Consider the following 24,430-nt stretch of genomic DNA (forward strand, 5'->3'; position numbering starts at 1 on the left):
ATTTTACAATAGAAATAGTTACATTCTCTGTAATTTCACACGACCATGTTTTTGTTGATAGATATACAGCTGTCAATTTTAAATTTCCCTAATTGATAACATTCTTTATTGTACATTTTTTGGAAGCTGAAATTAAAAACCACACCAGAAGGGGGGTTTGAATCCATGCAGATATAAATCCATTGGATCTTAAGTCCAACACCTTAACCACTCGGCCATCCTGATGCGGTATCCAAGGAGTTGATCAAGATAAGCACTATTGAAATGTTCATCTTTTTTTCATCATGCTCTGTTAACTTGTCTTTAATCATTATACAGCTTTGAGTCTAAATAACTACATAGCTCTGATTTTTGTATATTAGAATACCTATATTTCTTCTCATCTCTGAAAGTATGTTTGGTATGACCTTCCTGCTGCAGTAGTTAAAGTGTTTTTCATGACAAGTACTGATGGAATGTTCATGTTTTTTTTAATGTGGATTGTCAATTTTTAAATTACTGAAATTGATTGTATTCACCATTTTTTAAACTGTACAGCTATAACGATTGCTCTTGATTTTACAATAGAAATAGTTACATTCTCTGTAATTTCACACGACCATGTTTTTGTTGATAGATATACAGCTGTCAATTTTAAATTTCCCTAATTGATAACATTCTTTATTGTACATTTTTTGGAAGCTGAAATTAAAAACCACACCAGAAGGGGGGTTTGAATCCATGCAGATATAAATCCATTGGATTATAAGCCCAACACCTTAACCACTCGGCCATCCTGGTGCGGTAGCCAAGGAGTTTATCAAGATAAGCACTATTGAAATGTTCATCTTTTTTTCATCATGCTCTGTTAACTTGTCTTTAATCATTATACCGCTTTGAGTCTAAATAACTACATAGCTCTGATTTTTGTATATTAGAATACCTATATTTCTTCTTATCTCTGAAAGTATGTTTGGTATGACCTTCCTGCTGCAGTAGTTAAAGTGTTTTTCATGACAAGTACTGATGGAATGTTCATGTTTTTTTCTATGTGGATTGTCAATTTTTAAATTACTGAAATTGATTGTATTCACCATTTTTTAAACTGTACAGCTATAACGATTGCTCTTGATTTTATAATAGAAATAGTTACTTTCTCTGTAATTTCACACGACCATGTTTTTGTTGAAAGATGCAGTCAATTTTAAATTTCCCTAATTGATAACATTCTTTATTGTACATTTTTTGGAAGCTGAAATTAAAAACCACACCAGAAGTGGGGTTTGAATCCATGCAGATATAAATCCATTGGATAATAAGCCCAACACCTTAACCACTCAGCCATCCTGGTGCAGTAGCCAAAGCGTTTATCATGATATGCACTATTGAAATGTTCATATTTTTTTCTATGTGCATTGTCAATTTTAAATTACTGAAATTGTAGGTATTAAACATTTTTAAAGAGTACAACTATAACGATTGCTCTTGATTTTTTAATGGAAATAGCTTCTTTTTTTGTCCTTTCACATAACCATGTTTTTATCGAGGATGTATTGCTGTCAGTTATTTTTTACTAATTGATGACATTCTTTATTGTACATATCTTGGAAGCTGAAATTAAAAACCATACCAGGAGTGGGGTTCGAACCCACGCAGATATAAATCCATTGGATCTTAAGTCCAACGCCTTAACCACTCGGCCATCCTGGTGCGGTAGCAAAAGAGTTTATCAAGATAAACACTATTGAAATGTTCATCTTTTTTTCATCATGCTCTGTTAACTTGTCTTTAATCATTATACAGCTTTGAGTCTAAATAACTACATAGCTCTGATTTTTGTATATTAGAATACCTATATTTCTTCTTATCTCTGAAAGTATGTTTGGTATGACCTTCCTGCTGCAGTAGTTAAAGTGTTTTTCATGACAAGTACTGATGGAATGTTCATGTTTTTTTCTATGTGGATTGTCAATTTTTAAATTACTGAAATTGATTGTATTCACCATTTTTTAAACTGTACAGGTATAACGATTGCTCTTGATTTTATAATAGAAATAGTTACTTTCTCTGTTATTTCACACGACCATGTTTTTGTTGAAAGATATACGTCTGTCAATTTTAAATTTCCCTAATTGATAACATTCTTTATTGTACATTTTTTGGAAGCTGAAATTAAAAACCACACCAGAAGGGGGGTTTGAATCCATGCAGATATAAATCCATTGGATTATAAGCCCAACACCTTAACCACTCAGCCATCCTGGTGCGGTAGCCAAGGAGTTTATCAAGATAAGCACTATTGAAATGTTCATCTTTTTTTCATCATGCTCTGTTAACTTGTCTTTAATCATTATACCGCTTTGAGTCTAAATAACTACATAGCTCTGATTTTTGTATATTAGAATACCTATATTTCTTCTTATCTCTGAAAGTATGTTTGGTATGACCTTCCTGCTGCAGTAGTTAAAGTGTTTTTCATGACAAGTACTGATGGAATGTTCATGTTTTTTTCTATGTGGATTGTCAATTTTTAAATTACTGAAATTGATTGTATTCACCATTTTTTAAACTGTACAGCTATAACGATTGCTCTTGATTTTATAATAGAAATAGTTACTTTCTCTGTAATTTCACACGACCATGTTTTTGTTGAAAGATGCAGTCAATTTTAAATTTCCCTAATTGATAACATTCTTTATTGTACATTTTTTGGAAGCTGAAATTAAAAACCACACCAGAAGTGGGGTTTGAATCCATGCAGATATAAATCCATTGGATAATAAGCCCAACACCTTAACCACTCGGCCATCCTGGTGCAGTAGCCAAAGCGTTTATCATGATATGCACTATTGAAATGTTCATATTTTTTTCTATGTGCATTGTCAATTTTAAATTACTGAAATTGTAGGTATTAAACATTTTTAAAGTGTACAACTATAACGATTGCTCTTGATTTTTTAATGGAAATAGCTTCTTTTTTTGTCCTTTCACATAACCATGTTTTTATAGAGGATGTATTGCTGTCAGTTATTTTTCACTAATTGATGACATTCTTTATTGTACATATCTTGGAAGCTGAAATTAAAAACCATACCAGGAGTGGGGTTCGAACCCAAGCGGATATAAATCCATTGGATCTTAAGTCCAACGCCTTAACCACTCAGCCATCCTGGTGCGGTAGCCAAGGAGTTTATCAAGATAAGCACTATTGAAATGTTCATCTTTTTTTCATCATGCTCTGTTAACTTGTCTTTAATCATTATACAGCTTTGAGTCTAAATAACTACATAGCTCTGATTTTTGTATATTAGAATACCTATATTTCTTCTTATCTCTGAAAGTATGTTTGGTATGACCTTCCTGCTGCAGTAGTTAAAGTGTTTTTCATGACAAGTACTGATGGAATGTTCATGTTTTTTTCTATGTGGATTGTCAATTTTTAAATTACTGAAATTGATTGTATTCACCATTTTTTAAACTGTACAGCTATAACGATTGCTCTTGATTTTATAATAGAAATAGTTACTTTCTCTGTAATTTCACACGACCATGTTTTTGTTGAAAGATATACGGCTGTCAATTTTAAATTTCCCTAATTGATAACATTCTTTATTGTACATTTTTTGGAAGCTGAAATTAAAAACCACACCAGAAGGGGGGTTTGAATCCATGCAGATATAAATCCATTGGATTATAAGCCCAACACCTTAACCACTCAGCCATCCTGGTGCAGTAGCCAAAGCGTTTTTCATGGTATGCACTATTGAAATGTTCATATTTTATTCTATGTGCATTGTCAATTTTAAATTACTGAAATTGTAGGTATTAAACATTTTTAATGTGTACAACTATAATGATTGCTCTTGATTTTTTAATGGAAATAGCTGCTTTTTCTGTCCTTTCACATAACCATGTTTTTATTGAGGATGTATTGCTGTCAGTTATTTTTCCCTAATTGATGACATTCTTTATTGTACATATCTTGGAAACTGAAATTAAAAACCATACCAGGAGAGGGGTTCGAACCCACGTGGATATAAATCCATTGGATCTTAAGTCCAACGCCTTAACCACTCGGCCATCCTGGTGCGGTAGCCAAGAAGTTTATCAAGATAAGCACTATTGAAATGTTCATCTTTTTTTCATCATGCTCTGTTAACTTGTCTTTAATCATTATACAGCTTTGAGTCTAAATAACTACATAGCTCTGATTTTTGTATATTAGAATACCTATATTTCTTCTTATCTCTGAAAGTATGTTTGGTATGACCTTCCTGCTGCAGTAGTTAAAATGTTTTTCATGACAAGTACTGATGGAATGTTCATGTTTTTTTCTATGTGGATTGTCAATTTTTAAATTACTGAAATTGATTGTATTCACCATTTTTTAAACTGTACAGCTATAACGATTGCTCTTGATTTTATAATAGAAATAGTTACTTTCTCTGTAATTTCACACGACCATGTTTTTGTTGAAAGATATACGGCTGTCAATTTTAAATTTCCCTAATTGATAACATTCTTTATTGTACATTTTTTGGAAGCTGAAATTAAAAACCACACCAGAAGGGGGGTTTGAATCCATGCAGATATAAATCCATTGGATTATAAGCCCAACACCTTAACCACTCGGCCATCCTGGTGCAGTAGCCAAAGCGTTTATCATGGTATGCACTATTGAAATGTTCATATTTTTTTCTATGTGCATTGTCAATTTTAAATTACTGAAATTGTAGGTATTAAACATTTTTAATGTGTACAACTATAACGATTGCTCTTGATTTTTTAATGGAAATAGCTGCTTTTTCTGTCCTTTCACATAACCATGTTTTTATCTTGGAAGCTGAAATTAAAAACCATACCAGGAGTGGGGTTCGAACCCACGCAGATATAAATCCATTGGATCTTAACGCCTTAACCACTCGGCCATCTTGGTGCGGTAGCCAAGGAGTTTATCAAGATAAGCACTATTGAAATGTTCATCTTTTTTTCATCATGCTCTGTTAACTTGTCTTTAATCATTATACAGCTTTGAGTCTAAATAACTACATAACTCTGATTTTTGTATATTAGAATACCTATATTTCTTCTTATCTCTGAAAGTATGTTTGGTATGACCTTCCTGCTGCAGTAGTTAAAGTGTTTTTCATGACAAGTACTGATGGAATGTTCATGTTTTTTTCTATGTGGATTGTCAATTTTTAAATTACTGAAATTGATTGTATTCACCATTTTTTAAACTGTACAGCTATAACGATTGCTCTTGATTTTACAATAGAAATAGTTACATTCTCTGTAATTTCACACGACCATGTTTTTGTTGATAGATATACAGCTGTCAATTTTAAATTTCCCTAATTGATAACATTCTTTATTGTACATTTTTTGGAAGCTGAAATTAAAAACCACACCAGAAGGGGGGTTTGAATCCATGCAGATATAAATCCATTGGATCTTAAGTCCAACACCTTAACCACTCGGCCATCCTGGTGCGGTATCCAAGGAGTTGATCAAGATAAGCACTATTGAAATGTTCATCTTTTTTTCATCATGCTCTGTTAACTTGTCTTTAATCATTATACAGCTTTGAGTCTAAATAACTACATAGCTCTGATTTTTGTATATTAGAATACCTATATTTCTTCTCATCTCTGAAAGTATGTTTGGTATGACCTTCCTGCTGCAGTAGTTAAAGTGTTTTTCATGACAAGTACTGATGGAATGTTCATGTTTTTTTTAATGTGGATTGTCAATTTTTAAATTACTGAAATTGATTGTATTCACCATTTTTTAAACTGTACAGCTATAACGATTGCTCTTGATTTTACAATAGAAATAGTTACATTCTCTGTAATTTCACACGACCATGTTTTTGTTGATAGATATACAGCTGTCAATTTTAAATTTCCCTAATTGATAACATTCTTTATTGTACATTTTTTGGAAGCTGAAATTAAAAACCACACCAGAAGGGGGGTTTGAATCCATGCAGATATAAATCCATTGGATCTTAAGTCCAACACCTTAACCACTCGGCCATCCTGATGCGGTATCCAAGGAGTTGATCAAGATAAGCACTATTGAAATGTTCATCTTTTTTTCATCATGCTCTGTTAACTTGTCTTTAATCATTATACAGCTTTGAGTCTAAATAACTACATAGCTCTGATTTTTGTATATTAGAATACCTATATTTCTTCTCATCTCTGAAAGTATGTTTGGTATGACCTTCCTGCTGCAGTAGTTAAAGTGTTTTTCATGACAAGTACTGATGGAATGTTCATGTTTTTTTTAATGTGGATTGTCAATTTTTAAATTACTGAAATTGATTGTATTCACCATTTTTTAAACTGTACAGCTATAACGATTGCTCTTGATTTTACAATAGAAATAGTTACATTCTCTGTAATTTCACACGACCATGTTTTTGTTGATAGATATACAGCTGTCAATTTTAAATTTCCCTAATTGATAACATTCTTTATTGTACATTTTTTGGAAGCTGAAATTAAAAACCACACCAGAAGGGGGGTTTGAATCCATGCAGATATAAATCCATTGGATTATAAGCCCAACACCTTAACCACTCGGCCATCCTGGTGCGGTAGCCAAGGAGTTTATCAAGATAAGCACTATTGAAATGTTCATCTTTTTTTCATCATGCTCTGTTAACTTGTCTTTAATCATTATACCGCTTTGAGTCTAAATAACTACATAGCTCTGATTTTTGTATATTAGAATACCTATATTTCTTCTTATCTCTGAAAGTATGTTTGGTATGACCTTCCTGCTGCAGTAGTTAAAGTGTTTTTCATGACAAGTACTGATGGAATGTTCATGTTTTTTTCTATGTGGATTGTCAATTTTTAAATTACTGAAATTGATTGTATTCACCATTTTTTAAACTGTACAGCTATAACGATTGCTCTTGATTTTATAATAGAAATAGTTACTTTCTCTGTAATTTCACACGACCATGTTTTTGTTGAAAGATGCAGTCAATTTTAAATTTCCCTAATTGATAACATTCTTTATTGTACATTTTTTGGAAGCTGAAATTAAAAACCACACCAGAAGTGGGGTTTGAATCCATGCAGATATAAATCCATTGGATAATAAGCCCAACACCTTAACCACTCGGCCATCCTGGTGCAGTAGCCAAAGCGTTTATCATGATATGCACTATTGAAATGTTCATATTTTTTTCTATGTGCATTGTCAATTTTAAATTACTGAAATTGTAGGTATTAAACATTTTTAAAGAGTACAACTATAACGATTGCTCTTGATTTTTTAATGGAAATAGCTTCTTTTTTTGTCCTTTCACATAACCATGTTTTTATCGAGGATGTATTGCTGTCAGTTATTTTTTACTAATTGATGACATTCTTTATTGTACATATCTTGGAAGCTGAAATTAAAAACCATACCAGGAGTGGGGTTCGAACCCACGCAGATATAAATCCATTGGATCTTAAGTCCAACGCCTTAACCACTCGGCCATCCTGGTGCGGTAGCAAAAGAGTTTATCAAGATAAACACTATTGAAATGTTCATCTTTTTTTCATCATGCTCTGTTAACTTGTCTTTAATCATTATACAGCTTTGAGTCTAAATAACTACATAGCTCTGATTTTTGTATATTAGAATACCTATATTTCTTCTTATCTCTGAAAGTATGTTTGGTATGACCTTCCTGCTGCAGTAGTTAAAGTGTTTTTCATGACAAGTACTGATGGAATGTTCATGTTTTTTTCTATGTGGATTGTCAATTTTTAAATTACTGAAATTGATTGTATTCACCATTTTTTAAACTGTACAGGTATAACGATTGCTCTTGATTTTATAATAGAAATAGTTACTTTCTCTGTTATTTCACACGACCATGTTTTTGTTGAAAGATATACGTCTGTCAATTTTAAATTTCCCTAATTGATAACATTCTTTATTGTACATTTTTTGGAAGCTGAAATTAAAAACCACACCAGAAGGGGGGTTTGAATCCATGCAGATATAAATCCATTGGATTATAAGCCCAACACCTTAACCACTCAGCCATCCTGGTGCGGTAGCCAAGGAGTTTATCAAGATAAGCACTATTGAAATGTTCATCTTTTTTTCATCATGCTCTGTTAACTTGTCTTTAATCATTATACCGCTTTGAGTCTAAATAACTACATAGCTCTGATTTTTGTATATTAGAATACCTATATTTCTTCTTATCTCTGAAAGTATGTTTGGTATGACCTTCCTGCTGCAGTAGTTAAAGTGTTTTTCATGACAAGTACTGATGGAATGTTCATGTTTTTTTCTATGTGGATTGTCAATTTTTAAATTACTGAAATTGATTGTATTCACCATTTTTTAAACTGTACAGCTATAACGATTGCTCTTGATTTTATAATAGAAATAGTTACTTTCTCTGTAATTTCACACGACCATGTTTTTGTTGAAAGATGCAGTCAATTTTAAATTTCCCTAATTGATAACATTCTTTATTGTACATTTTTTGGAAGCTGAAATTAAAAACCACACCAGAAGTGGGGTTTGAATCCATGCAGATATAAATCCATTGGATAATAAGCCCAACACCTTAACCACTCGGCCATCCTGGTGCAGTAGCCAAAGCGTTTATCATGATATGCACTATTGAAATGTTCATATTTTTTTCTATGTGCATTGTCAATTTTAAATTACTGAAATTGTAGGTATTAAACATTTTTAAAGTGTACAACTATAACGATTGCTCTTGATTTTTTAATGGAAATAGCTTCTTTTTTTGTCCTTTCACATAACCATGTTTTTATAGAGGATGTATTGCTGTCAGTTATTTTTCACTAATTGATGACATTCTTTATTGTACATATCTTGGAAGCTGAAATTAAAAACCATACCAGGAGTGGGGTTCGAACCCAAGCGGATATAAATCCATTGGATCTTAAGTCCAACGCCTTAACCACTCAGCCATCCTGGTGCGGTAGCCAAGGAGTTTATCAAGATAAGCACTATTGAAATGTTCATCTTTTTTTCATCATGCTCTGTTAACTTGTCTTTAATCATTATACAGCTTTGAGTCTAAATAACTACATAGCTCTGATTTTTGTATATTAGAATACCTATATTTCTTCTTATCTCTGAAAGTATGTTTGGTATGACCTTCCTGCTGCAGTAGTTAAAGTGTTTTTCATGACAAGTACTGATGGAATGTTCATGTTTTTTTCTATGTGGATTGTCAATTTTTAAATTACTGAAATTGATTGTATTCACCATTTTTTAAACTGTACAGCTATAACGATTGCTCTTGATTTTATAATAGAAATAGTTACTTTCTCTGTAATTTCACACGACCATGTTTTTGTTGAAAGATGCAGTCAATTTTAAATTTCCCTAATTGATAACATTCTTTATTGTACATTTTTTGGAAGCTGAAATTAAAAACCACACCAGAAGTGGGGTTTGAATCCATGCAGATATAAATCCATTGGATAATAAGCCCAACACCTTAACCACTCGGCCATCCTGGTGCAGTAGCCAAAGCGTTTATCATGATATGCACTATTGAAATGTTCATATTTTTTTCTATGTGCATTGTCAATTTTAAATTACTGAAATTGTAGGTATTAAACATTTTTAAAGAGTACAACTATAACGATTGCTCTTGATTTTTTAATGGAAATAGCTTCTTTTTTTGTCCTTTCACATAACCATGTTTTTATCGAGGATGTATTGCTGTCAGTTATTTTTTACTAATTGATGACATTCTTTATTGTACATATCTTGGAAGCTGAAATTAAAAACCATACCAGGAGTGGGGTTCGAACCCACGCAGATATAAATCCATTGGATCTTAAGTCCAACGCCTTAACCACTCGGCCATCCTGGTGCGGTAGCAAAAGAGTTTATCAAGATAAACACTATTGAAATGTTCATCTTTTTTTCATCATGCTCTGTTAACTTGTCTTTAATCATTATACAGCTTTGAGTCTAAATAACTACATAGCTCTGATTTTTGTATATTAGAATACCTATATTTCTTCTTATCTCTGAAAGTATGTTTGGTATGACCTTCCTGCTGCAGTAGTTAAAGTGTTTTTCATGACAAGTACTGATGGAATGTTCATGTTTTTTTCTATGTGGATTGTCAATTTTTAAATTACTGAAATTGATTGTATTCACCATTTTTTAAACTGTACAGGTATAACGATTGCTCTTGATTTTATAATAGAAATAGTTACTTTCTCTGTTATTTCACACGACCATGTTTTTGTTGAAAGATATACGTCTGTCAATTTTAAATTTCCCTAATTGATAACATTCTTTATTGTACATTTTTTGGAAGCTGAAATTAAAAACCACACCAGAAGGGGGGTTTGAATCCATGCAGATATAAATCCATTGGATTATAAGCCCAACACCTTAACCACTCAGCCATCCTGGTGCGGTAGCCAAGGAGTTTATCAAGATAAGCACTATTGAAATGTTCATCTTTTTTTCATCATGCTCTGTTAACTTGTCTTTAATCATTATACCGCTTTGAGTCTAAATAACTACATAGCTCTGATTTTTGTATATTAGAATACCTATATTTCTTCTTATCTCTGAAAGTATGTTTGGTATGACCTTCCTGCTGCAGTAGTTAAAGTGTTTTTCATGACAAGTACTGATGGAATGTTCATGTTTTTTTCTATGTGGATTGTCAATTTTTAAATTACTGAAATTGATTGTATTCACCATTTTTTAAACTGTACAGCTATAACGATTGCTCTTGATTTTATAATAGAAATAGTTACTTTCTCTGTAATTTCACACGACCATGTTTTTGTTGAAAGATGCAGTCAATTTTAAATTTCCCTAATTGATAACATTCTTTATTGTACATTTTTTGGAAGCTGAAATTAAAAACCACACCAGAAGTGGGGTTTGAATCCATGCAGATATAAATCCATTGGATAATAAGCCCAACACCTTAACCACTCGGCCATCCTGGTGCAGTAGCCAAAGCGTTTATCATGATATGCACTATTGAAATGTTCATATTTTTTTCTATGTGCATTGTCAATTTTAAATTACTGAAATTGTAGGTATTAAACATTTTTAAAGTGTACAACTATAACGATTGCTCTTGATTTTTTAATGGAAATAGCTTCTTTTTTTGTCCTTTCACATAACCATGTTTTTATAGAGGATGTATTGCTGTCAGTTATTTTTCACTAATTGATGACATTCTTTATTGTACATATCTTGGAAGCTGAAATTAAAAACCATACCAGGAGTGGGGTTCGAACCCAAGCGGATATAAATCCATTGGATCTTAAGTCCAACGCCTTAACCACTCAGCCATCCTGGTGCGGTAGCCAAGGAGTTTATCAAGATAAGCACTATTGAAATGTTCATCTTTTTTTCATCATGCTCTGTTAACTTGTCTTTAATCATTATACAGCTTTGAGTCTAAATAACTACATAGCTCTGATTTTTGTATATTAGAATACCTATATTTCTTCTTATCTCTGAAAGTATGTTTGGTATGACCTTCCTGCTGCAGTAGTTAAAGTGTTTTTCATGACAAGTACTGATGGAATGTTCATGTTTTTTTCTATGTGGATTGTCAATTTTTAAATTACTGAAATTGATTGTATTCACCATTTTTTAAACTGTACAGCTATAACGATTGCTCTTGATTTTATAATAGAAATAGTTACTTTCTCTGTAATTTCACACGACCATGTTTTTGTTGAAAGATATACGGCTGTCAATTTTAAATTTCCCTAATTGATAACATTCTTTATTGTACATTTTTTGGAAGCTGAAATTAAAAACCACACCAGAAGGGGGGTTTGAATCCATGCAGATATAAATCCATTGGATTATAAGCCCAACACCTTAACCACTCAGCCATCCTGGTGCAGTAGCCAAAGCGTTTTTCATGGTATGCACTATTGAAATGTTCATATTTTATTCTATGTGCATTGTCAATTTTAAATTACTGAAATTGTAGGTATTAAACATTTTTAATGTGTACAACTATAATGATTGCTCTTGATTTTTTAATGGAAATAGCTGCTTTTTCTGTCCTTTCACATAACCATGTTTTTATTGAGGATGTATTGCTGTCAGTTATTTTTCCCTAATTGATGACATTCTTTATTGTACATATCTTGGAAACTGAAATTAAAAACCATACCAGGAGAGGGGTTCGAACCCACGTGGATATAAATCCATTGGATCTTAAGTCCAACGCCTTAACCACTCGGCCATCCTGGTGCGGTAGCCAAGAAGTTTATCAAGATAAGCACTATTGAAATGTTCATCTTTTTTTCATCATGCTCTGTTAACTTGTCTTTAATCATTATACAGCTTTGAGTCTAAATAACTACATAGCTCTGATTTTTGTATATTAGAATACCTATATTTCTTCTTATCTCTGAAAGTATGTTTGGTATGACCTTCCTGCTGCAGTAGTTAAAATGTTTTTCATGACAAGTACTGATGGAATGTTCATGTTTTTTTCTATGTGGATTGTCAATTTTTAAATTACTGAAATTGATTGTATTCACCATTTTTTAAACTGTACAGCTATAACGATTGCTCTTGATTTTATAATAGAAATAGTTACTTTCTCTGTAATTTCACACGACCATGTTTTTGTTGAAAGATATACGGCTGTCAATTTTAAATTTCCCTAATTGATAACATTCTTTATTGTACATTTTTTGGAAGCTGAAATTAAAAACCACACCAGAAGGGGGGTTTGAATCCATGCAGATATAAATCCATTGGATTATAAGCCCAACACCTTAACCACTCGGCCATCCTGGTGCAGTAGCCAAAGCGTTTATCATGGTATGCACTATTGAAATGTTCATATTTTTTTCTATGTGCATTGTCAATTTTAAATTACTGAAATTGTAGGTATTAAACATTTTTAATGTGTACAACTATAACGATTGCTCTTGATTTTTTAATGGAAATAGCTGCTTTTTCTGTCCTTTCACATAACCATGTTTTTATCTTGGAAGCTGAAATTAAAAACCATACCAGGAGTGGGGTTCGAACCCACGCAGATATAAATCCATTGGATCTTAACACCTTAACCACTCGGCCATCCTGGTGCGGTAGCCAAGGAGTTTATCAAGATAAGCACTATTGAAATGTTCATCTTTTTTTCATCATGCTCTGTTAACTTGTCTTTAATCATTATACAGCTTTGAGTCTAAATAACTACATAACTCTGATTTTTGTATATTAGAATACCTATATTTCTTCTTATCTCTGAAAGTATGTTTGGTATGACCTTCCTGCTGCAGTAGTTAAAGTGTTTTTCATGACAAGTACTGATGGAATGTTCATGTTTTTTTCTATGTGGATTGTCAATTTTTAAATTACTGAAATTGATTGTATTCACCATTTTTTAAACTGTACAGCTATAACGATTGCTCTTGATTTTATAATAGAAATAGTTACTTTCTCTGTAATTTCACACGACCATGTTTTTGTTGAAAGATATACGGCTGTCAATTTTAAATTTCCCTAATTGATAACATTCTTTATTGTACATTTTTTGGAAGCTGAAATTAAAAACCACACCAGAAGGGGGGTTTGAATCCATGCAGATATAAATCCATTGGATTATAAGCCCAACACCTTAACCACTCGGCCATCCTAGGCAAGTAGCCAAAGCGTTTATCATGATATGCACTATTGAAATGTTCATATTTTTTTCTATGTGCATTGTCAATTTTAAATTACTGAAATTGTAGGTATTAAACATTTTTAATGTGTACAACTATAACGATTGCTCTTGATTTTTTAATGGAAATAGCTGCTTTTTCTGTCCTTTCACATAACCATGTTTTTATCGAGGATGTATTGCTGTCAGTTATTTTTCACTAATTGATGACATTCTTAATTGGACATATCTTGGAAGCTGAAATTAAAAACCATACCAGGAGTGGGGTTCGAACCCACACGGATATAAATCCATTGGATCTTAAGTCCAACGCCTTAACCACTTGGCCATCCTGGTGCGGTAGTCAAGGAGTTTATCAAGATAAGCACTATTGAAATGTTCATCTTTTTTTCATCATGCTCTGTTAACTTGTCTTTTTATACAGCTTTGAGTCTAAATAACTACATAGCTCTGATTTTTGTATATTAGAATACATATATTTCTTCTCATCTCTGAAAGTATGTTTGGTATGACCTTCCTGCTGCAGTAGTTAAAGTGTTTTTCATGACAAGTACTGATGGAATGTTCATGTTTTTTTTAATGTGGATTGTCAATTTTTAAATTACTGAAATTGATTGTATTCACCATTTTTTAAACTGTACAGCTATAACGATTGCTCTTGATTTTACAATAGAAATAGTTACATTCTCTGTAATTTCACACGACCATGTTTTTGTTGATAGATATACAGCTGTCAATTTTAAATTTCCCTAATTGATAACATTCTTTATTGTACATTTTTTGGAAGCTGAAATTAAAAACCACACCAGAAGGGGGGTTTGAAACCATGCAGATATAAATCCATTGGATTATAGGCCCAACACCTTAACCACTCGGCCATCCTGGTGCGGTAGCCAAGGAGTTTATCAAGATAAGCACTATTGAAATGTTCATCTTTTTTTCATCATGCTCTGTTAACTTGTCTTTAATCATTATACAGCTTTGAGTCTAAATAACTACATAGCTCTGATTTTTGTATATTAGAATACCTATATTTCTTCTTATCTCTGAAAGTATGTTTGGTATGACCTTCCTGCTGCAGTAGTTAAAGTGTTTTTCATGACAAGTACTGATGGAATGTTCATGTTTTTTTCTATGTGGATTGTCAATTTTTAAATTACTGAAATTGATTGTATTCACCATTTTTTAAACTGTACAGGTATAACGATTGCTCTTGATTTTATAATAGAAATAGTTACTTTCTCTGTAATTTCACACGACCATGTTTTTGTTGAAAGATGCAGTCAATTTTAAATTTCCCTAATTGATAACATTCTTTATTGTACATTTTTTGGAAGCTGAAATTAAAAACCACACCAGAAGTGGGGTTTGAATCCATGCAGATATAAATCCATTGGATAATAAGCCGAACACCTTAACCACTCGGCCATCCTGGTGCAGTAGCCAAAGCGTTTATCATGATATGCACTATTGAAATGTTCATATTTTTTTCTATGTGCATTGTCAATTTTAAATTACTGAAATTGTAGGTATTAAACATTTTTAAAGTGTACAACTATAACGATTGCTCTTGATTTTTTAATGGAAATAGCTTCTTTTTTTGTCCTTTCACATAACCATGTTTTTATCGAGGATGTATTGCTGTCAGTTATTTTTCACTAATTGATGACATTCTTTATTGTACATATCTTGGAAGCTGAAATTAAAAACCATACCAGGAGTGGGGTTCGAACCCACGCGGATATAAATCCATTGGATCTTAAGTCCAACGCCTTAACCACTCGGCCATCCTGGTGCGGTAGCCAAGGAGTTTATCAAGATAAGCACTATTGAAATGTTCATCTTTTTTTCATCATGCTCTGTTAACTTGTCTTTAATCATTATACAGCTTTGAGTCTAAATAACTACATAGCTCTGATTTTTGTATATTAGAATACCTATATTTCTTCTTATCTCTGAAAGTATGTTTGGTATGACCTTCCTGCTGCAGTAGTTAAAGTGTTTTTCATGACAAGTACTGATGGAATGTTCATGTTTTTTTCTATGTGGATTGTCAATTTTTAAATTACTGAAATTGATTGTATTCACCATTTTTTAAACTGTACAGCTATAACGATTGCTCTTGATTTTATAATAGAAATATTTACTTTCTCTGTAATTTCACACGACCATGTTTTTGTTGAAAGATATACGGCTGTCAATTTTAAATTTCCCTAATTGATAACATTCTTTATTGTACATTTTTTGGAAGCTGAAATTAAAAACCACACCAGAAGGGGGGTTTGAATCCATGCAGATATAAATCCATAGGATTATAAGCCCAACACCTTAACCACTCGGCCATCCTGGTGCAGTAGCCAAAGCGTTTACCATGGTATGCACTATTGAAATGTTCATATTTTTTTCTATGTGCATAGTCAATTTTAAATTACTGAAATTGTAGGTATTAAACATTTTTAATGTGTACAACTATAACGATTGCTCTTGATTTTTTAATGGAAATAGCTGCTTTTTCTATCCTTTCACATAACCATGTTTTTATCGAGAATGTATTGCTGTCAGTTATTTTTCCCTAATTGATGACATTCTTTATTGTACATATCTTGGAAACTGAAATTAAAAACCATACCAGGAGTGGGGTTCGAACCCACGCAGATATAAATCCATTGGATCTTAAGTCCAACGCCTTAACCACTCGGCCATCCTGGTGCGGTAGTCAAAGAGTTTATCAAGATAAGCACTATTGAAATGTTCATCTTTTTTTCATCATGCTCTGTTAACTTGTCTTTAAACATTATACAGCTTTGAGTCTAAATAACTACATAGCTCTGATTTTTGTATATTAGAATACCTATATATCTTCTTATCTCTGAAAGTATGTTTGGTATGACCTTCCTGCTGCAGTAGTTAAAGTGTTTTTCATGACAAGTACTGATGGAATGTTCATGTTTTTTTCTATGTGGATTGTCAATTTTTAAAGTACTGAAATTGTTTGTATTCACCATTTTTTAAAGTGTACAGCTATAATGATTGCTCTTGATTTTATAATAGAAATAGTTACTTTCTCTGTAATTTCACACAACCATGTTTTTGTTGAAAGATATACGGCTGTCAATTTTAAATTTCCCTAATTGATAACATTCTTTATTGTACATTTTTTGGAAGCTGAAATTAAAAACCACACCAGAAGGGGGGTTTGAATCCATGCAGATATAAATCCATTGGATTATAAGCCCAACACCTTAACCACTCAGCCATCCTGGTGCAGTAGCCAAAGCGTTTTTCATGGTATGCACTATTGAAATGTTCATATTTTTTTCTATGTGCATTGTCAATTTTAAATTACTGAAATTGTAGGTATTAAACATTTTTAATGTGTACAACTATAACGATTGCTCTTGATTTTTTAATGGAAATAGCTGCTTTTTCTGTCCTTTCACATAACCATGTTTTTATTGAGGATGTATTGCTGTCAGTTATTTTTCCCTAATTGATGACATTCTTTATTGTACATATCTTGGAAATTGAAATTAAAAACCATACCAGGAGTGGGGTTCGAACCCACGCAGATATAAATCCATTGGATCTTAAGTCTAACGCTTTAACCACTCGGCCATCCTGGTGCGGTAGCCAAAGAGTTTATCAAGATAAGCACTATTGAAATGTTCATCTTTTTTTCATCATGCTCTGTTAACTTGTCTTTAATCATTATACAGCTTTGAGTCTAAATAACTACATAGCTCTGATTTTTGTATATTAGAATACCTATATTTCTTCTTATCTCTGAAAGTATGTATGGTATGACCTTCCTGCTGCAGTAGTTAAAGTGTTTTTCATGACAAGTACTGATGGAATGTTCATGTTTTTTTCTATGTGGATTGTCAATTTTTAAATTACTGAAATTGATTGTATTCACCATTTTTTAAACTGTACAGCTATAGCGATTGCTCTTGATTTTATAATAGAAATAGTTACTTTCTCTGTAATTTCACACGACCATGTTTTTGTTGAAAGATATACGGCTGTCAATTTTAAATTTCCCTAATTGATAACATTCTTTATTGTACATTTTTTGGAAGCTGAAATTAAAAACCACACCAGAAGGGGGGTTTGAATCCATGCAGATATAAATCAATTGGATTATAAGCCCAACACCTTAACCACTCGGCCATCCTGGTGCAGTAGCCAAAGTGTTTATCATGGTATGCACTATTGAAATGTTCATATTTTTTTCTATGTGCATTGTCAATTTTAAATTACTGAAATTGTAGGTATTAAACATTTTTAATGTGTACAACTATAACGATTGCTCTTGATTTTTTAATGGAAATAGCTGCTTTTTCTGTCCTTTCACATAACCATGTTTTTATGGAGGATGTATTGCTGTCAGTTATTTTTCCCTAATTGATGACATTCTTTATTGTACATATCTTGGAAGCTGAAATTAAAAACCATACCAGATATAAATCCATTGGATCTTAAGTCCAACGCCTTAACCACTCGGCCATCCTGGTGCGGTAGCCAAGGAGTTTATCAAGATAAGCACTATTGAAATGTTCATCTTTTTTTCATCATGCTCTGTTAACTTGTCTTTAATCATTATACAGCTTTGAGTCTAAATAACTACATAGCTCTGATTTTTGTATATTAGAATACCTATATTTCTTCTTATCTCTGAAAGTATGTTTGGTATGACCTTCCTGCTGCAGTAGTTAAAGTGTTTTTCATGACAAGTACTGATGGAATGTTCATGTTTTTTTCTATGTGGATTGTCAATTTTTAAATTACTGAAATTGATTGTATTCACCATTTTTTAAACTGTACAGCTATAACGATTGCTCTTGATTTTATAATAGAAATAGTTACTTTCTCTGTAATTTCACACGACCATGTTTTTGTTGAAAGATGCAGTCAATTTTAAATTTCCCTAATTGATAACATTCTTTATTGTACATTTTTTGGAAGCTGAAATTAAAAACCACACCAGAAGTGGGGTTTGAATCCATGCAGATATAAATCCATTGGATAATAAGCCCAACACCTTAACCACTCGGCCATCCTGGTGCAGTAGCCAAAGCGTTTATCATGATATGCACTATTGAAATGTTCATATTTTTTTCTATGTGCATTGTCAATTTTAAATTACTGAAATTGTAGGTATTAAACATTTTTAAAGAGTACAACTATAACGATTGCTCTTGATTTTTTAATGGAAATAGCTTCTTTTTTTGTCCTTTCACATAACCATGTTTTTATCGAGGATGTATTGCTGTCAGTTATTTTTCACTAATTGATGACATTCTTTATTGTACATATCTTGGAAGCTGAAATGAAAAACCATACCAGGAGTGGGGTTCGAACCCACGCAGATATAAATCCATTGGATCTTAAGTCCAACGCCTTAACCACTCGGCCATCCTGGTGCGGTAGCAAAAGAGTTTATCAAGATAAACACTATTGAAATGTTCATCTTTTTTTCATCATGCTCTGTTAACTTGTCTTTAATCATTATACAGCTTTGAGTCTAAATAACTACATAGCTCTGATTTTTGTATATTAGAATACCTATATTTCTTCTTATCTCTGAAAGTATGTTTGGTATGACCTTCCTGCTGCAGTAGTTAAAGTGTTTTTCATGACAAGTACTGATGGAATGTTCATGTTTTTTTCTATGTGGATTGTCAATTTTTAAATTACTGAAATTGATTGTATTCACCATTTTTTAAACTGTACAGGTATAACGATTGCTCTTGATTTTATAATAGAAATAGTTACTTTCTCTGTTATTTCACACGACCATGTTTTTGTTGAAAGATATACGTCTGTCAATTTTAAATTTCCCTAATTGATAACATTCTTTATTGTACATTTTTTGGAAGCTGAAATTAAAAACCACACCAGAAGGGGGGTTTGAATCCATGCAGATATAAATCCATTGGATTATAAGCCCAACACCTTAACCACTCAGCCATCCTGGTGCGGTAGCCAAGGAGTTTATCAAGATAAGCACTATTGAAATGTTCATCTTTTTTTCATCATGCTCTGTTAACTTGTCTTTAATCATTATACCGCTTTGAGTCTAAATAACTACATAGCTCTGATTTTTGTATATTAGAATACCTATATTTCTTCTTATCTCTGAAAGTATGTTTGGTATGACCTTCCTGCTGCAGTAGTTAAAGTGTTTTTCATGACAAGTACTGATGGAATGTTCATGTTTTTTTCTATGTGGATTGTCAATTTTTAAATTACTGAAATTGATTGTATTCACCATTTTTTAAACTGTACAGCTATAACGATTGCTCTTGATTTTATAATAGAAATAGTTACTTTCTCTGTAATTTCACACGACCATGTTTTTGTTGAAAGATGCAGTCAATTTTAAATTTCCCTAATTGATAACATTCTTTATTGTACATTTTTTGGAAGCTGAAATTAAAAACCACACCAGAAGTGGGGTTTGAATCCATGCAGATATAAATCCATTGGATAATAAGCCCAACACCTTAACCACTCGGCCATCCTGGTGCAGTAGCCAAAGCGTTTATCATGATATGCACTATTGAAATGTTCATATTTTTTTCTATGTGCATTGTCAATTTTAAATTACTGAAATTGTAGGTATTAAACATTTTTAAAGTGTACAACTATAACGATTGCTCTTGATTTTTTAATGGAAATAGCTTCTTTTTTTGTCCTTTCACATAACCATGTTTTTATAGAGGATGTATTGCTGTCAGTTATTTTTCACTAATTGATGACATTCTTTATTGTACATATCTTGGAAGCTGAAATTAAAAACCATACCAGGAGTGGAGTTCGAACCCAAGCGGATATAAATCCATTGGATCTTAAGTCCAACGCCTTAACCACTCAGCCATCCTGGTGCGGTAGCCAAGGAGTTTATCAAGATAAGCACTATTGAAATGTTCATCTTTTTTTCATCATGCTCTGTTAACTTGTCTTTAATCATTATACAGCTTTGAGTCTAAATAACTACATAGCTCTGATTTTTGTATATTAGAATACCTATATTTCTTCTTATCTCTGAAAGTATGTTTGGTATGACCTTCCTGCTGCAGTAGTTAAAGTGTTTTTCATGACAAGTACTGATGGAATGTTCATGTTTTTTTCTATGTGGATTGTCAATTTTTAAATTACTGAAATTGATTGTATTCACCATTTTTTAAACTGTACAGCTATAACGATTGCTCTTGATTTTATAATAGAAATAGTTACTTTCTCTGTAATTTCACACGACCATGTTTTTGTTGAAAGATATACGGCTGTCAATTTTAAATTTCCCTAATTGATAACATTCTTTATTGTACATTTTTTGGAAGCTGAAATTAAAAACCACACCAGAAGGGGGGTTTGAATCCATGCAGATATAAATCCATTGGATTATAAGCCCAACACCTTAACCACTCAGCCATCCTGGTGCAGTAGCCAAAGCGTTTTTCATGGTATGCACTATTGAAATGTTCATATTTTATTCTATGTGCATTGTCAATTTTAAATTACTGAAATTGTAGGTATTAAACATTTTTAATGTGTACAACTATAATGATTGCTCTTGATTTTTTAATGGAAATAGCTGCTTTTTCTGTCCTTTCACATAACCATGTTTTTATTGAGGATGTATTGCTGTCAGTTATTTTTCCCTAATTGATGACATTCTTTATTGTACATATCTTGGAAACTGAAATTAAAAACCATACCAGGAGAGGGGTTCGAACCCACGTGGATATAAATCCATTGGATCTTAAGTCCAACGCCTTAACCACTCGGCCATCCTGGTGCGGTAGCCAAGAAGTTTATCAAGATAAGCACTATTGAAATGTTCATCTTTTTTTCATCATGCTCTGTTAACTTGTCTTTAATCATTATACAGCTTTGAGTCTAAATAACTACATAGCTCTGATTTTTGTATATTAGAATACCTATATTTCTTCTTATCTCTGAAAGTATGTTTGGTATGACCTTCCTGCTGCAGTAGTTAAAATGTTTTTCATGACAAGTACTGATGGAATGTTCATGTTTTTTTCTATGTGGATTGTCAATTTTTAAATTACTGAAATTGATTGTATTCACCATTTTTTAAACTGTACAGCTATAACGATTGCTCTTGATTTTATAATAGAAATAGTTACTTTCTCTGTAATTTCACACGACCATGTTTTTGTTGAAAGATATACGGCTGTCAATTTTAAATTTCCCTAATTGATAACATTCTTTATTGTACATTTTTTGGAAGCTGAAATTAAAAACCACACCAGAAGGGGGGTTTGAATCCATGCAGATATAAATCCATTGGATTATAAGCCCAACACCTTAACCACTCGGCCATCCTGGTGCAGTAGCCAAAGCGTTTATCATGGTATGCACTATTGAAATGTTCATATTTTTTTCTATGTGCATTGTCAATTTTAAATTACTGAAATTGTAGGTATTAAACATTTTTAATGTGTACAACTATAACGATTGCTCTTGATTTTTTAATGGAAATAGCTGCTTTTTCTGTCCTTTCACATAACCATGTTTTTATCTTGGAAGCTGAAATTAAAAACCATACCAGGAGTGGGGTTCGAACCCACGCAGATATAAATCCATTGGATCTTAACGCCTTAACCACTCGGCCATCCTGGTGCGGTAGCCAAGGAGTTTATCAAGATAAGCACTATTGAAATGTTCATCTTTTTTTCATCATGCTCTGTTAACTTGTCTTTAATCATTATACAGCTTTGAGTCTAAATAACTACATAACTCTGATTTTTGTATATTAGAATACCTATATTTCTTCTTATCTCTGAAAGTATGTTTGGTATGACCTTCCTGCTGCAGTAGTTAAAGTGTTTTTCATGACAAGTACTGATGGAATGTTCATGTTTTTTTCTATGTGGATTGTCAATTTTTAAATTACTGAAATTGATTGTATTCACCATTTTTTAAACTGTACAGCTATAACGATTGCTCTTGATTTTATAATAGAAATAGTTACTTTCTCTGTAATTTCACACGACCATGTTTTTGTTGAAAGATATACGGCTGTCAATTTTAAATTTCCCTAATTGATAACATTCTTTATTGTACATTTTTTGGAAGCTGAAATTAAAAACCACACCAGAAGGGGGGTTTGAATCCATGCAGATATAAATCCATTGGATTATAAGCCCAACACCTTAACCACTCGGCCATCCTAGGCAAGTAGCCAAAGCGTTTATCATGATATGCACTATTGAAATGTTCATATTTTTTTCTATGTGCATTGTCAATTTTAAATTACTGAAATTGTAGGTATTAAACATTTTTAATGTGTACAACTATAACGATTGCTCTTGATTTTTTAATGGAAATAGCTGCTTTTTCTGTCCTTTCACATAACCATGTTTTTATCGAGGATGTATTGCTGTCAGTTATTTTTCACTAATTGATGACATTCTTAATTGGACATATCTTGGAAGCTGAAATTAAAAACCATACCAGGAGTGGGGTTCGAACCCACACGGATATAAATCCATTGGATCTTAAGTCCAACGCCTTAACCACTTGGCCATCCTGGTGCGGTAGTCAAGGAGTTTATCAAGATAAGCACTATTGAAATGTTCATCTTTTTTTCATCATGCTCTGTTAACTTGTCTTTTTATACAGCTTTGAGTCTAAATAACTACATAGCTCTGATTTTTGTATATTAGAATACATATATTTCTTCTCATCTCTGAAAGTATGTTTGGTATGACCTTCCTGCTGCAGTAGTTAAAGTGTTTTTCATGACAAGTACTGATGGAATGTTCATGTTTTTTTTAATGTGGATTGTCAATTTTTAAATTACTGAAATTGATTGTATTCACCATTTTTTAAACTGTACAGCTATAACGATTGCTCTTGATTTTACAATAGAAATAGTTACATTCTCTGTAATTTCACACGACCATGTTTTTGTTGATAGATATACAGCTGTCAATTTTAAATTTCCCTAATTGATAACATTCTTTATTGTACATTTTTTGGAAGCTGAAATTAAAAACCACACCAGAAGGGGGGTTTGAAACCATGCAGATATAAATCCATTGGATTATAGGCCCAACACCTTAACCACTCGGCCATCCTGGTGCGGTAGCCAAGGAGTTTATCAAGATAAGCACTATTGAAATGTTCATCTTTTTTTCATCATGCTCTGTTAACTTGTCTTTAATCATTATACAGCTTTGAGTCTAAATAACTACATAGCTCTGATTTTTGTATATTAGAATACCTATATTTCTTCTTATCTCTGAAAGTATGTTTGGTATGACCTTCCTGCTGCAGTAGTTAAAGTGTTTTTCATGACAAGTACTGATGGAATGTTCATGTTTTTTTCTATGTGGATTGTCAATTTTTAAATTACTGAAATTGATTGTATTCACCATTTTTTAAACTGTACAGGTATAACGATTGCTCTTGATTTTATAATAGAAATAGTTACTTTCTCTGTAATTTCACACGACCATGTTTTTGTTGAAAGATGCAGTCAATTTTAAATTTCCCTAATTGATAACATTCTTTATTGTACATTTTTTGGAAGCTGAAATTAAAAACCACACCAGAAGTGGGGTTTGAATCCATGCAGATATAAATCCATTGGATAATAAGCCGAACACCTTAACCACTCGGCCATCCTGGTGCAGTAGCCAAAGCGTTTATCATGATATGCACTATTGAAATGTTCATATTTTTTTCTATGTGCATTGTCAATTTTAAATTACTGAAATTGTAGGTATTAAA

The 24,430-nt window shown here is 32.3% G+C and overlaps 16 non-coding genes across 16 annotated transcripts; all 16 read right to left on the reverse strand.

Annotated features, from left to right (window-relative positions):
* Positions 1 to 1,606: 1,606 nt before the first annotated feature.
* On the reverse strand, positions 1,607 to 1,689 carry TRNAL-UAA (transfer RNA leucine (anticodon UAA)). The gene has a single exon. It is a non-coding gene; the product is annotated as a tRNA-Leu (tRNA).
* A 1,381-nt stretch (positions 1,690 to 3,070) lies between these two features.
* Positions 3,071 to 3,153, reverse strand: TRNAL-UAA (transfer RNA leucine (anticodon UAA)). The gene has a single exon. It is a non-coding gene; the product is annotated as a tRNA-Leu (tRNA).
* An 831-nt stretch (positions 3,154 to 3,984) lies between these two features.
* On the reverse strand, positions 3,985 to 4,067 carry TRNAL-UAA (transfer RNA leucine (anticodon UAA)). The gene has a single exon. It is a non-coding gene; the product is annotated as a tRNA-Leu (tRNA).
* A 3,339-nt stretch (positions 4,068 to 7,406) lies between these two features.
* TRNAL-UAA (transfer RNA leucine (anticodon UAA)) lies at positions 7,407 to 7,489 on the reverse strand. Its single transcript has one exon. It is a non-coding gene; the product is annotated as a tRNA-Leu (tRNA).
* Positions 7,490 to 8,870: 1,381 nt separating this feature from the next.
* TRNAL-UAA (transfer RNA leucine (anticodon UAA)) lies at positions 8,871 to 8,953 on the reverse strand. Its single transcript has one exon. It is a non-coding gene; the product is annotated as a tRNA-Leu (tRNA).
* Positions 8,954 to 9,779: 826 nt separating this feature from the next.
* On the reverse strand, positions 9,780 to 9,862 carry TRNAL-UAA (transfer RNA leucine (anticodon UAA)). The gene has a single exon. It is a non-coding gene; the product is annotated as a tRNA-Leu (tRNA).
* Positions 9,863 to 11,243: 1,381 nt separating this feature from the next.
* TRNAL-UAA (transfer RNA leucine (anticodon UAA)) lies at positions 11,244 to 11,326 on the reverse strand. Its single transcript has one exon. It is a non-coding gene; the product is annotated as a tRNA-Leu (tRNA).
* Positions 11,327 to 12,157: 831 nt separating this feature from the next.
* On the reverse strand, positions 12,158 to 12,240 carry TRNAL-UAA (transfer RNA leucine (anticodon UAA)). The gene has a single exon. It is a non-coding gene; the product is annotated as a tRNA-Leu (tRNA).
* A 1,679-nt stretch (positions 12,241 to 13,919) lies between these two features.
* On the reverse strand, positions 13,920 to 14,002 carry TRNAL-UAA (transfer RNA leucine (anticodon UAA)). The gene has a single exon. It is a non-coding gene; the product is annotated as a tRNA-Leu (tRNA).
* A 1,376-nt stretch (positions 14,003 to 15,378) lies between these two features.
* Positions 15,379 to 15,461, reverse strand: TRNAL-UAA (transfer RNA leucine (anticodon UAA)). The gene has a single exon. It is a non-coding gene; the product is annotated as a tRNA-Leu (tRNA).
* An 831-nt stretch (positions 15,462 to 16,292) lies between these two features.
* TRNAL-UAA (transfer RNA leucine (anticodon UAA)) lies at positions 16,293 to 16,375 on the reverse strand. Its single transcript has one exon. It is a non-coding gene; the product is annotated as a tRNA-Leu (tRNA).
* An 831-nt stretch (positions 16,376 to 17,206) lies between these two features.
* Positions 17,207 to 17,289, reverse strand: TRNAL-UAA (transfer RNA leucine (anticodon UAA)). The gene has a single exon. It is a non-coding gene; the product is annotated as a tRNA-Leu (tRNA).
* Positions 17,290 to 19,006: 1,717 nt separating this feature from the next.
* On the reverse strand, positions 19,007 to 19,089 carry TRNAL-UAA (transfer RNA leucine (anticodon UAA)). Its single transcript has one exon. It is a non-coding gene; the product is annotated as a tRNA-Leu (tRNA).
* Positions 19,090 to 20,470: 1,381 nt separating this feature from the next.
* Positions 20,471 to 20,553, reverse strand: TRNAL-UAA (transfer RNA leucine (anticodon UAA)). The gene has a single exon. It is a non-coding gene; the product is annotated as a tRNA-Leu (tRNA).
* An 831-nt stretch (positions 20,554 to 21,384) lies between these two features.
* TRNAL-UAA (transfer RNA leucine (anticodon UAA)) lies at positions 21,385 to 21,467 on the reverse strand. The gene has a single exon. It is a non-coding gene; the product is annotated as a tRNA-Leu (tRNA).
* A 1,679-nt stretch (positions 21,468 to 23,146) lies between these two features.
* On the reverse strand, positions 23,147 to 23,229 carry TRNAL-UAA (transfer RNA leucine (anticodon UAA)). Its single transcript has one exon. It is a non-coding gene; the product is annotated as a tRNA-Leu (tRNA).
* Positions 23,230 to 24,430: the final 1,201 nt, after the last annotated feature.

This window comes from Taudactylus pleione, unplaced genomic scaffold (genome assembly GCF_031769625.1).
Source record: "Taudactylus pleione unplaced genomic scaffold, aTauple2 ptg000154l, whole genome shotgun sequence".
Lineage (NCBI taxonomy): Eukaryota > Metazoa > Chordata > Amphibia > Anura > Myobatrachidae > Taudactylus > Taudactylus pleione.